General features: G+C 41.3%; 1 protein-coding gene across 4 annotated transcripts in view; it reads left to right on the top strand.

Moving 5' to 3' along the window:
• Positions 1–13,755, top strand: part of RNGTT (RNA guanylyltransferase and 5'-phosphatase) — a 436,222-nt gene that overhangs the window by 232,945 nt on the left and 189,522 nt on the right. The gene's annotated exons all lie outside the window — the stretch shown is intronic.

Genomic DNA, 13,755 nt, shown 5'->3' with positions numbered 1-13,755 from the left:
TGAACATTTTTCACCATCAAGAAGTCTTTGCTTTGGTGGAATTACTGTTGATCACTGCTTAATTTATCAGGGCTTGCCAGGGCTGAACCCCAGCATCTCTAGGATTGGCAGTTCATAGCCCCGGCACCTCCGGGTTTGCTGTGTCATTTATGAAAGTAAAAAAATTGCTTGAGCCTTGGCACCTCTTTCATCACAAATTAGTCACTACTGTAGATACACTGTTATTTCTGTTTCTCTTGGTTCTTAATAAAATTGCCATTACAGAACTGATTGGAGTCTGTATGCTGTGTTCTGTGTGTCTTTGGAACCATTAACAGGAATTTAGTCAGAGGAGGAGGTTGCTATGTGTCATTCATGTGTGCAGTTTGGTACAATGACCAAAATAATAAATAGGTAAGCAGTTCCCCCTCATTCAGTTCTTGTTTTTATGGAGCCTGTGGATTGTTGAAGCATTGATCTGTGACCAAGCACTGGAACCACAGTGATAGTAGACAGATTAAGTACAAGTTGGTATTCAGTGACTTTACACAGCTGCTACTATTTGTCACTTTTGCAAACTAGGCCGTAAAGTATGAGATCTTTCTGTATGAGTAGAAAAAAGCATGAGATCTTTCTGTATCAGTTACTTCGGAACAAAGGCTGAGTATTCAATATAGTTGGTTTCCTCTGGGAAATTTTAAGTGCTGCTATGTTAAAATTTGGTAAAATTTGTACAATGCATAGCATTTTAAGTGAAAATTGACTTTAAAAAATTTGCATAATATGATACATGTGTGAATCTTCTCTAAGAACTGAGTAAAGATTGGGGTGCATCAAAAAGCTTCCTGAGAGAACTACAGATAGATTGCAAAAAGAAAAGGAGTACTTGTGGCACCTTAGAGACTAACCAATTTATTTGAGCATGAGCTTTCGTGAGCTACAGCTCACTTCATCGGATGCATACCATGGAAACTGCAGCAGACTTTATATATACACAGAGAATATGAAACAATACCTCCTCCCACCCCACTGTCCTGCTGGTAATAGCTTATCTAAAGTGATCATCAGGTTGGGCCATTTCCAGCACAAATCCAGGTTTTCTCACCTTCCACCCCCCCACACAAATTCACTCTCCTGCTGGTGATAGCCCATCCAAAGTGACAACTCTTTACACAATGTGCATGATAATCAAGTTGGGCTATTTCCTGCACAAATCCAGGTTTTCTCACATCCCCCCCACCCCCATACACACACAAACTCACTCTCCTGCTGGTAATAGCTCATCCAAACTGACCACTCTCCAAGTTTAAATCCAAGTTAAACCAGAACATCTGGGGGGGGGGGGGGTAGGAAAAAACAAGAGGAAATAGGCTACCTTGCATAATGACTTAGCCACTCCCAGTCTCTATTTAAGTCTAAATTAATAGATAGATCTGTCAGTTAACTGTTCTTAACAATGAGCAAAACAATACAAATGGCTAGTGCTCAGACTGGAAAAGATGAAGAAAAGGGAAGTAATGGTATACTTCCCTCTTTCACCCACCAGGGCTGCAGTTGACTTACTAATTCTCAATACAATGCAAGTTGATAGAAATGGTTTGCTGGAATGCTAGTGTGCTTTCTTAACTATTAAAATAAATCTCTTTTGAAAACAATGAAATAGCATAATTTCCTGATATGATCTCTTTCCATTTTGGTAAACAGTATCTTTCTACTCACCCACAAAGCAAAGAGCTCTCTTTATCTTACTTCCTTACTTGTAAGCATTATTGTTGGTGATGTCAGTCCAGCTCTAGGAATAGGACTAACCTGTGCTCTTCTCTGCTGGTTCTGCAGCAGCTAAACACAAACAAGTGACTGACTTGGCCTTTTTTTGTTTTGCTGTGGCAGAGTTGTAAGTTTAAAAAAAAAAAAACAGACTATGAACTACTTTACTGAGCCTGTAGAACAAAATTCATAGTTCACTATGGTCTTGATAACACCACAGAATATTATTATAATGTAAAATAATGGGGAAAAAAGGTTCCAAAGGTTTGCATTGAATCGAAGAATTCATGTAACTCTGGTTACATAACTTTATTTATCACAGCCTTTTCTATCGTAGTAGAATTGTCTAGGAGAGTATCCCTAGTCTTTCATTTTGTTGCAGGAAATAAGTGCCTATAACATTAGTGCATTTTTAGAATTTCTGCTTTCTGATTTAGCACATAGGGTAGTTTGTAACTGAATAAAAGCTTCATGAGATGTATAAAATGCTCTTAATTACTTTTTATTTTAAAATATTGGTGAGACTTTCATAGTGCAATTATTGATCAAATTTCAGTATATATTGTTTCAGGATTTATTAAACTTAGTTTTGTTCAACTATTGTTAATCACTTATTTTTAGATTGAGCAATGTGTAATTTTCTCAGTGTATTTTGTAGCTTAAGTTGAGATAATTTAAAGGATGAACCAAAGTATTCTTTCAAAAGGAAATATTATGAATGTAGGAATATTAGACAACAAAAATAAAATAGGCTTACTTAAACTGAAAGCCCGGGAATTGTTGTTTGAGGTTGCTAATCCTCTGTTCTTATGTATTATGTATGTTTTAGAAAGTGGGAGACTTTATTGCATAGCAGCAATGTTTAAAAGTAACAGAGTGCAGTGAAGACACGTTGAGAATATTAAATTGAATTTTCTTATCTTTTTATTCTTAAGTTTGCAGTAGTACTAACAATGTTTTAGATGTTTTCCAAATACAGAGGAAGATACAGTCCTTGCTATTTTCAGTCTAAGAAGATAAAGACAGGTGAATGGTAGCGGAAGGAGCAGGCATCTTGGTAGATGGAGGAGAGGCCCTGAGATTTAGTCAGAGAGAGATCATTAGAACCCTTAATGAGAGTTGTTTCAATCAACTGAAGGTGCTTGAAGCCATATTGGAGAGGATCCAAGGTGTAGTTGGAAAAGAGGAACTTGCAGCAATGTTTGTAAATGAAGGAAAGAAGAGAGATGGGGAGGTAGTTGAAGAAGCAGGTGGAGTTAAGGAATAGCTTTGGAAGAATGAAGCCCAGATTATAATTATTGTGGGGGAAGGAGAATAGGAGATAGAGCAGGTTTGGAGAGAATGTCAGAATGGGGGCAAAGAAAGCCAGGAAGGGGTGGAGCCCCTGGATAGATGGAGGGATTAGAAGAGGCATTTTCAACAAATTTAATATAATTATATAAAACTCTGTATTCTGTTGTAATATTTTTTTAGATTACACTTGTACCCTGGGTCTTATTGTGCTAAATCCCTGTCTAATTATAGAATCAGAAATGTAGGACTGGAAGGGGCCTTGATAGGTCATCTAGTCCAGTCGCCTGCACTGAAGCAGGACTAAGTATTTCTAGACCATCTCTGAGAGCTGTTTGTCTAACCTGTTCTTAAAAACCCCCAGTGATGGAGATTCTACAAGCTCCCTAGGCAATTTGTTCCAGTGCGTAACTCCCCTTAGAGGTTTTTCCTAAAGTCCAACCTAAACCTCCCTTGCTGCTATTTAAGCTCATTGTTTGTTCTCCTTAACCACTGAGGACAAGGCAAGAATTTATCTGCCTCCTATTTATAACAACCTTTTAGATACTTGAAGACTGTTATCATGTCCCTGTTCAGTCTTCTCTTCTCCAGACTAAACAAACTCAGTTTTTTCAGTCTTCCCTCATAGGTCATGTTTTCTAGACCTTTAATCATTTTTGTTTCTCTCCTCTGGACTTTCTCCGGTTTATCCACCTTTCCTGAAACGTGATGCCCAGAACTGGTCACAATATTCCAGATGAGGCCTTATCAATGCTCAGTAGAGTGGAAGAATTACTTTCATGTCTTGCTTACAACAAACCTGGTAATACATCTCAGAATGGTGTTTGCTTTTATTTGTTACAGTATTACATTGTTAACTCTTATTTAGTTTATGATCCACTATGACGGGTGGGCAAACTATCGGATCCGGCCCTTCAGGGCTTTGGATCCGGCCTGTGGGCCTGCCCCCCGTAGTGCTGCAGGCCCTGCGCCACTTTCAGAAGCGGCTGGTACCACGTCCCTGGGGCCCAAGGTGGGGGCTGGCAGAGGGCTCTGTGCATTGCCCTTGCCTCCAGGCAAGACCCCCCGCAGCTCCCATTGGCTGGGAACGGGGAACCGTGGCCAATGGGAGCTTTGGGGGAGGTACCTGGAGGCCTGGCAAGGGCAGCGCGCGGAGCCCTGTTACCCCCACCCGCATCCCCAGGGGCTGCGCAGGGTCATGGTGCCAGCCGCTTCCTGGAGCGGTGCGGTGTGGGGCCAGGGCAGGCATGCAGGGAGCATGCCCTGGCCCCGGTGCATGCTGCTGCCACCCCAGAGCCACTTTAGGTAAGCGGCGCCGGGCTGGATCTCGAACCCCTTCTGCACCCCCAAACCCCTGCCCTAAGCCCCGTGCCTGCACTTCGCACCCCTCCTGTACCCCAACCCCCTTCCCTGAGCCCCCTGCTGCACCCCAACCCCCTGCCCTGAGCCCCCTGCTGCACCCTGCAGCCCTGTGCACCCCAGCCTCCTGCCCTGAGCACCCTTCTGCACCCTGCACCCCCGTGCACCTAAACCCCCAGCCCTGAGCTCCCTCCAGCAGTCCACACCCCTCCTGCACCCCTCTCTGCCCCAATCACTTGCCCTGAGCCCATTCCTGCACACCGCACCCCCTCCCACAACCTGCACTCCCTCCTGCACCCCAACCCCCTGCCCTGGTCCTGCATACAATTTCCCCACCTAGATGTGGCCCTTGGCCCAAAAAGTTTGCCCACACCTGCACTATAACTTTCAGATCCTTTTCTATAGTACTCCTTCCTAGGCAGTAATTCCCATTTTGTAGTTGCGGAATTGATTATTGCTTCCTAAGTGTAGAACTTTGCATTTATCCTTACTGAATTTCATCCTGTTTATTTCAATCCATTTCTCCAGTTTGTTACATTCTAATCCTGTACTCCCAAATGCTTGCAGCTTGGTATCATCTGCAAACTTTATAAGTGTACTCTCTATGCCATTATCTAAATCATTGTTGAAGATATTGAACAGAACCAGATCCAGGACAGATCCCTCTGGGACTCCATTCAATATGCCCTTCCAGCTTGATTGTAAACCACTCATAACTAGTTTCCGAGTATGGTTTCCAACCAGTTATGCACCCACCATATGGTAGGTTAATCTAGACTGTGTTTCTGTTGTGTGTTTGTGAGAAGGGCATGTGAGACAGTATCAAAAGCCTTACTAAAGTCGAGCTGTATCACATCTACAGCTTCCTCCTTCCGTGTCAAAGAATTAGGTTGGTTTGACATGATTTGTTCTGACATGATGCTTCCACCCCCCTTAGAAGGAGTCACCGACCACCATTGCCCTTCTTTTTCTCTTGGGAGTGGTGGTCCTGAACCTCCCAGCTTTGGAGGGTTCATGTCTTCTCTCCTCCACATGTGGGGGAGATTCCTCATTGCCGGCATACCATTTTTAATTTTTACCAAGGTTGGGTTGGGAACAGGGGAGGAGCATTGCATGCTGCCAGAAGTAACCACCAGCCAGCTTCCTCCCTGTGTCCTCCCCCTAGGTGGTGCTACTCCTCTATAGCCACCCACTTCTCTAGCTGAAAGATTCTACCAGTAGGCACCCTTCACATTGGATCGTCTTCAAAGCCTGGCTTTCTGTGTTGGGGAAACAGAGGCCACAGTCTCCAAAGTTGCAATGTTCAATTTCTGTTACCGTGGGGAAGAATTCTTTCTATTTAAAGGTAGTCTATTCAAAGCATTTGTTCTTGTGCTCTGTGTTTTTTATTAAATACCAGGGAGGTAGTCTCATGCATGTGTAGACACTACTACTAGCTTCAGGAAATGCTGATGTTGAGAATAGAGGCGGGTGGAGAAAGGTATTCTGTTTTGTGAAGGAGTTTGATATTTAAAAATTTGGTTTAATTCTGATTCAGAATGAAAACCAAAACATTTGATATTCTCTATAAAGGGGAACGGTGTCCCAGCTCTGGGGAAGCCCTCCAAGTGAGCTGTCCCAGAGCCCAACACCTTGGAAGCCCTGGAGACCCGACTCTAGGCAGTCTGCCTGGCTGGTTTCTGGATCTTTGTTGAAATCAGTCTCTGTAAAATGGTTTGATTTCAATTAATTGGAAAATTCTGATGGAAAAAGAAATTTCGTTGAAATTTTTCTGACCAGCTTTAGTGTACTTATTATGTAGAATGAGGTCTGTTTTCTTTCGTTTTCTTTCTGTACTTTTTTTGCTTCCCTCTAAGTTCCCAAGTATTAACTGAAAACTCAACTTTGCTCTTTTCTCCTTCTGTCTGAAAACCAAATCACACTACACTTGGTTCATAAAAGTAATAGTGTTGATGTAATCCTCTTAGATTGCTGAGAAGGATCTGGGAGTTGTGGTGGAACAGAACCACAACATGAGTCAGCAATGTGATGCTGTTGCAAAAAACGCAAATGCAATTTTAGGTTGCATTAACAGAGGCATAGCATGCAAATCACAGGAGGTGATAGTACCACTCTACTTGGTGCTAGTTAGGCCTCAGCTGGAGTACTGTGTTCAATTTTGGTCACCAGTGTTTAGGAAGGATGTAGAGAAACTGGAGAGGATCTAGAGGCAAGCAACAAAGATGATCAAAGGGATGGAATGCAAGCCTTATGAGCAAAGACTTAAAGAACTGGATATGTTTAGTTTGAAAAAGAGGAGATTAAGGAGGGGACATGATAGCAGTCTTCAAATACTTGAAAGGTTGCCATAAAAAAATGAAGAAAAGTTGTTTTCGCTTGCCACAGAGGACAGGACAAGACACAATAAATTCAAACTACAGCATAGCAGATTTAGATTAAATCTCAGGAAAAACTTCCTAACTGTAAGAACAGTAGGACAATGGAACAGATTGCCTAGGGAGGATGTGGAAGCTTCTTTGCTGGAGGCTTTCAAAAGAAAGCTGGATAGCCATCTGTCTTGGATGGTTTAGACCAGTGGTGGGTAGTCTGCGGGCTGCGCACAGCCCATTGGGGTAATCCGCTGGCGGGCTGTGAGACAGTTTGTTTACATTGACTATCTGCAGGCAAGGCTGCCCACAGCTCCCAGTGGCCATGGTTCGTCGTTCCCGGCCAATGGGAGCTGCAGGAAGCCGTCCACTGGTTTAGACCCAACAAATCCTGCATCTTGGCAGGGATTTAGACTAGATGACCCTTGCAGTCTATTCTAAACCTATGATTCTAGACTTCTGTGAGGCACTGGACTTGGTACCACTGGACATTTTGATTAAAAAACTAGAATAACATGGCACACATTAAACGGATTAAAAATTGGCTAACTGACAGGTCTGAAAACATAATTGTAAATGTGGTGTCATCATTGAACAGGTGTATTCCTAGTGGGGTCCTGCAGGGAGGAGTTCCTGCCCCTACACAATTTAATATTTTTATTATTATTATTATGACCTGAAAAAAAAAAGGTTTCAGAGTAACAGCCGTGTTAGTCTGTATTCACAAAAAGAAAAGGAGTACTTGTGGCACCTTAGAGACTAACCAATTTATTAGAGCATAAGCTTTCGTGAGCTACAGCTCACTTCCTCAGATGCATATCGTGGAAACTGCAGCAGGCTTTATATATACACAGAGAATATGAAACAATACCTACTCCCACCCCACTGTCCTGCTGGTAATAGCTTATCTAAAGTGATCATCAGGTGGGCCATTTCCAGCACAAATCCAGGTTTTCTCACCCTCCACCCCCCCACACAAATTCACTCTCCTGCTGGTGATAGCCCATCCAAAGTGACAACTCTTTACACAATGTGCATGACAATCAAGTTGGGCTATTTCCTGCACAAATCCAGGTTCTCACATCCCCCCCCCACCCCCATACACACACAAACTCACTCTCCTGCTGGTAATAGCTCATCCAAACTGACCACTCTTCAAGTTTAAATCCAAGTTAAACCAGAACATCTGGGGGGGGTGGTAGGAAAAAACAAGAGGAAACAGGCTACCTTGCATGATGACTTAGCCACTCCCAGTCTCTATTTAAGCCTAAATTAATAGTATCCAATTTGCAAATGAACAGCAGGACAGTGGGGTGGGAGTAGGTATTGTTTCATATTCTCTGTGTATATATAAAGCCTGCTGCAGTTTCCACGATATGCATCTGAGGAAGTGAGCTGTAGCTCACGAAAGCTTATGCTCTAATAAATTGGTTAGTCTCTAAGGTGCCACAAGTACTCCTTTTCTTTTTGAAAAAAAAAGGTCATCACTGGTAAAGTTTGCAGATGACTCAAAAATTGGCAGTGGCAAATAATGAAGAGGGTAACTGATGAAGAGTGATCTGAATCACTTGGAAATCTGGGCTCAAGCAAACACTATGCATATTAATGTAGCCAAATAGTAATGTATACACTGAGGAACAAAGAAAGTTGGCCATCCTTACATGATGGGAGAGCCTGTCCTGGGAAGTGAGCTTTCAGTGCAGTCTTATGGCCACAATGTGATCCCTGGATATGTAAAAAGGGGAATCTTGAGCAGGAATAGAGAGGTTATTTTACCTCTGCATTGGTAGGCTTGGCAGGATATGATTTTAAATAGATAGATATTGGTAAATGTCAATTTCAGCTGACACATTGAAATCGGCAAACAGAATATTCATGGGTAACAGTCAGTGGAAATGCAGCGCCCGCCCTGCCTGCTTTCCTGGGACCTTGTGCTTTCATGGATCAGGTGTCAGAGCCCTCTGCAGTCTTACTGTCATGGGAGTGAATGAGCAGTGTGTGGCAGCAGAGGTCAGAGGGTTCCCTGCACAGGTGCAGAGCCAGTCACCTTGGATCCCTGCAGGCTATAAGTGTAAAGAAGACTGCAGTCCTGTTGGGTCAGGATGGTGACACTGATAAATTGGAGGGGGTTCAAAGAAAAGCCATGAGAATGATTAAAGGATTGGAAAACATACCTTATAGAAATAGAATGAAGGAGCTCAATCTATTTAGCTTAACAAAGATAAAGTTAAGGGGTGACTTGATCCTAATTTGTAAGTATCTACATGGGGAACTAATATGTTGTAATGGATGCCTCAATCTAGCAGAGAAAAGTATAGCAAGGTTCAGTGACTAGAGCAGCTTACCAAGGGTTGTGGTGGATTCTCTAAAAATGGCAATTTTTAAATCAAGCTAGAATGTTTTCTAAAAGATAGGCTCTAATTCAAACAGAAATTATTTCTGGAAAGTTCTGTGACTTGAGTTATTCAGGAAGTCAGACTAGAATTTCACAGTGGTCCCATCTGGCCTTAGAATATATGAATCTACACTCTTGATACTGATGTACAAAGCAGGGAAAAAAGGGCTGGCATACCAAACCTGAATCCTGCTTATGTACATTAGTTAATCCATTTGGTCACACTACCCTTTAAAATATTCACAACAAATTCAGTGATCTTCTTAATTATAATAATTTATTTCTGGTAGTGCCTGTAGTATGCTAAGTGCTTTAAGGTCTAGAAAATATGACCTATGACGAAAGACTGAAAAATTGGATTTGTTTAGTCTGGAGAAGAGAATACTGGGGGAGGGACAGGGGACATGATAACAGTCTTCAAGTACATAAAAGGTTGTTATAAAGAGGAGGGTGATAAATTTGTTCTCCTTAGTAACTGAGAACAGAACAAGAAATAATAGGCTTAAATTGCAGCAAGGGAGATTTAGGTTCGACATTAGGAAGAACTTTCTCACTGTAAGGGTAGTTAAGAACTGGAACAAATTACCTATAGAGGCTGTGGAATCTCCGTCACTGGCTGTTTTTAAGAACAGTTTAGACAAACAGCTCTCACGGATGGTGTAGATAATAATTAGTTCTGCCTCAGTGCAGGGGACTGGATGACCAATCGAAGCCCCTTCCAGTCATACAGAACTATGATTCTACAGAGGGTCAATGAGTAAAGCCTCCCCTTTTCTCTGCCTTTCCAGACATACAGACTGTACATTTTCACAAATAATGTGGGGAGAGCGATGGAGGTTCTTGACCAGTATACAGTTGAAAACTTTTTGTAGGCAGTTTCATAGTAACTCTTGCCCATTCTCTCCCATACCAGTTACCCTCTAACAGCTGCACTGTGCGACACAAAATACAGATTTTTTTCTCTTCTTTCCGTTCTGTTCCTTTACAGTTCTTTCTCTTCCCCCTTCGCTTTCTTTTCCCTTTTTTCCCATTCTTTTAAATTTCCCCTTCCTTTCCTGTCATTCCTCTGTAATCTTGCCTCCCTTTCCCTTCTCCATTTTTTGAAGTACCGCTGATGCAGGACCAAACTGCTGGGTCAACTCCCTCTGATCAGCTGTGATCCCTCTGCAAGGAACGGGTTGGCAGAGCAGTGACTGAAGCTGAGTGCTGATTAGAGGGAGTGAAACTGACCAGTGAACAGCTTCTTGGAAAGGTATGTCTCCCCATGTTTGTGGCCCAGATCCTGAATGAATTTGCCCTGTAGTTTGTGGGTAAAAGCCTAATACATTGTTCGTAGTTCCTTAACATCTATTATATAACTTCTGAATTTTTAGAATAATTTGTTCTATAGGGTGAATGCAAAATTATTTATAATTTTGTACACTCGTTGAACATTTGCAGTTTGACATCCTGTGTTTTTAATAGTTTAGTCAAACTGTAATCTCTAAACTAGCTTCTTATACTTAGATGTCAGGATCAGTTCTGTGACCTGTGCCCGCTCATCAGTAAAATTACTTCTGCTATCTGCCTTGTAAATCATAAACCTCATTGGGCCTCTGTAGTCTGTCTGAGAACACCTAATCTTCATGGTAGCAACCTCTTCAAAACTGATTTACCAGCTGCCTAACACCATTATTATGCTCTTCTTGAGAAAGGGGTAGCAGGATTATTTTATTCTAAAAGCTCCCCCCAAAAAAGTTTGTTAGCCACAAATAGTGAAGATTTACGAGACATCTGATGCACTTTTTCTAGGCACCCATGAGAGGTTTGCATCAGTATCTTTATTCTTTCAAATGCCTGTTTTCACCTCTTAAGTCCTCTGATATTTTTACAGTGGCTCATGCTGATTCCAATTTGACACCTTTCTGTACTCTTAGTTTGAATGAGGCATAAACCGCTCCCCTCTCTCCCCCCCCCGAAAAAAACATGCCCCCTGTTCCTCTAAGATAAGCGCACCATTTTGTATAGTAAACTGACTCCATTGTCTTAAATAAGCTCTCAAAGTGTCACTGAATCCTTTCAGCCTCATAACTTTTCTCTATATGCAACACCAACAAGAAACAAAATTACTTGCAAGAAAAAGAATAAACAGTTATATTTTCATTCCCAGGTAACAATACATGCGGTTTTTGTATTAAACCCACCCACCCTAATCTTCACAATCTCACTGGTAACTTGGAATGCTTGATTGCCTATTAATTGTTTACACTATTTCCGTTATAGTGACCAGATTATCAACATCCTTCATTATAAAAACTTCACCCCAAATCACTAATGACTACCATTGCATGAACTGGCTTCAAAAGATCATGTTTTGTGTCATTAAACAGTGCCAAGTTCACTTCAACCACTTCATACGATCTCATTGCTGGTTTCAATGTTTGGCTCAATGTGTCTTTTGAAAACTGCTCTGGTAGTTGGAAAACACTTGCCAGTAACTTAAATCCTGTAAGTCTGAAGCTAAGCTATCACAGTCTACTCTAATGAGTGATGAATTTTTTTGCATTATTATTTCTTCTATTACAGTAGCACTCATAGTGCCAAATGGTGTACAGACATAGAGTAGTTAGAGTCCCTTCACTGAAAGGGAGGGAAAGGGACTATCAAATATTTAGAATTTTATATACATTATTTTCCTATACAAATATGTTTTCTGTTTTAAGTTTTGTAATTCCTCAGTAGTCCCTGAATCTATCTGTTATTATTTCCAGCTGGCTTCCTATGGACTTCACAAGCAGAAATGATTCTTGAGAGGAGGAGAGCATTGCCCCTCAAATCTGTATTGACTTGTGCTATTAAAACCCTTTTTGTTACATTACTTATGCTGAACATCTAGCTGGTTAGGTGGGATTCCCCCACATGAAGAACATTTGTGACTAAATCCATTACCAGTCAAAATGCCTGCTTCTATGCCAGCATGTATCTTTCATGTTGCTGTAGGCTGCCCTTTAATGGAGAACCTGCTGTCAATTTGCTGAAATGGCACTGACCTTTACAGCAGCATTTTCTGGCCATGAATGGCTATCCATTATTCTCAATTTCCATAGCAGGGTTCCTTGCAATTCTTCTCTCAAATTGCTAATTGTATCTCAACAATACAATCCCATCATATACTTTGTGGATATTCAAAAATTTATTTTGATAAGGCACAGTATATCTTAAGGAATTTTTCTATGACAATACAGGCCATAAGTTGGATAGAACTTTAGGATTGTCTTGGCCATCTTGAGGGGGTTATTTTATAATCTCTCTTTAGGGTTTGGTTTTGTTTTTTAATCAAGGTCCATGTTTTGGACACCAAAAGATAGGGAACAGATTCCATAGTTAAGCACTGAACTAAAAGTGATTTTTCTGGTGTGGTGAATATGTGTAACTCCCTTTGACTTAAGTGGTAGCAGAGGATGCTCAGCATCTCAGAAAATCACATCACTTTTATTTAGGATCTCCCTGCCTACATTTTCTTCGGGTTCATTTTCTGCAAATGTATGTGCTATTTACCTAACTTGAACTTCTTGTTTAACCTGATTAACAGACCATGAAAAAATGGGTGGTCTGTGTGTATAAAAACATCTTCTGTATTTTCCACAGTATGCATCCGATGAAGTGAGCTGTAGCTCACGAAAGCTTATGCTCAGATAAATTGGTTAGTCTCTAAGGTGCCACAAGTACTCCTTTTCTTTTTAACAAATGTAAGGAGTCCTTTGTTGAATGTGCATACTAGAATGTGCATACTTCCTTTTTTTAAAAAAATGGGAGACTTGTGTTCCATGCAGACTAATAATTTCATTTGGTTATGTAGTACCTGTGTCTTAGTGTGAAACTCCAAGGAGCTTGTTGAGTAGGCTTAATGCCATCCTGATAGTTGTGCATGATTTTACATATTGACAGCCAAAAGATGAGTGACCATGCGTGTCAGATATGGATGCTGAAGGCATGGTTTTCAGCTGAGAACACCAAAACAGGCTTTAGCTTTAGCAAATATGCCTATGGTTAAAACAATGATCTGTGTGTAATGCAGCATTCCCCACACTGTGCTACTCTATGTAAATGTTGGAAAATATGTAGAGAAAACATAGATAATTCCATTGCTGAATAAATCAAGTTTATGGCCACTTTAGTGGGAATTCTTCACTGAATGACATGTCCAAACTTTTGGATCTTCATAGTGAGGTGGATCCACTCCCAGCCCTTCACATATGTATACTATTAATGAAATGGTCAGGAGCCTCCATGGCTCTGCCCCTACCTATTCAAGATCCAGCACAGAGCTTTCTCAGGGTGTGAGAGGTGGTGGATAAGAGGAGGAGCTCTTGGAATTGAACTGAGAAATGTACATCAGCTCTCCCCTATCCCCATGTTACAATGGAATAACTAAAATAAACTGAATGCATCCTGAATCGTTAACCTCTCCTTCTCCACTCAAATTGAATGATTTGGGAAAATATCTTCAAGAGGAGTCTGCTTTCTCCTGTTTATATTTCAGTAGTAGGGCTAATAGATTCTTAGTACTAAATTAGTTTCTTGAGACCTTAGAGTTTGCACAAAGATCTTTTATAAAAC

Source organism: Lepidochelys kempii, chromosome 3 (assembly GCF_965140285.1).
Source record: "Lepidochelys kempii isolate rLepKem1 chromosome 3, rLepKem1.hap1, whole genome shotgun sequence".
In the NCBI taxonomy this organism is placed as follows: Eukaryota; Metazoa; Chordata; order Testudines; family Cheloniidae; genus Lepidochelys; species Lepidochelys kempii.
Note: the sequence above shows the minus strand (reverse complement) of the source record. Positions and strands in the feature narration are given on the sequence as shown.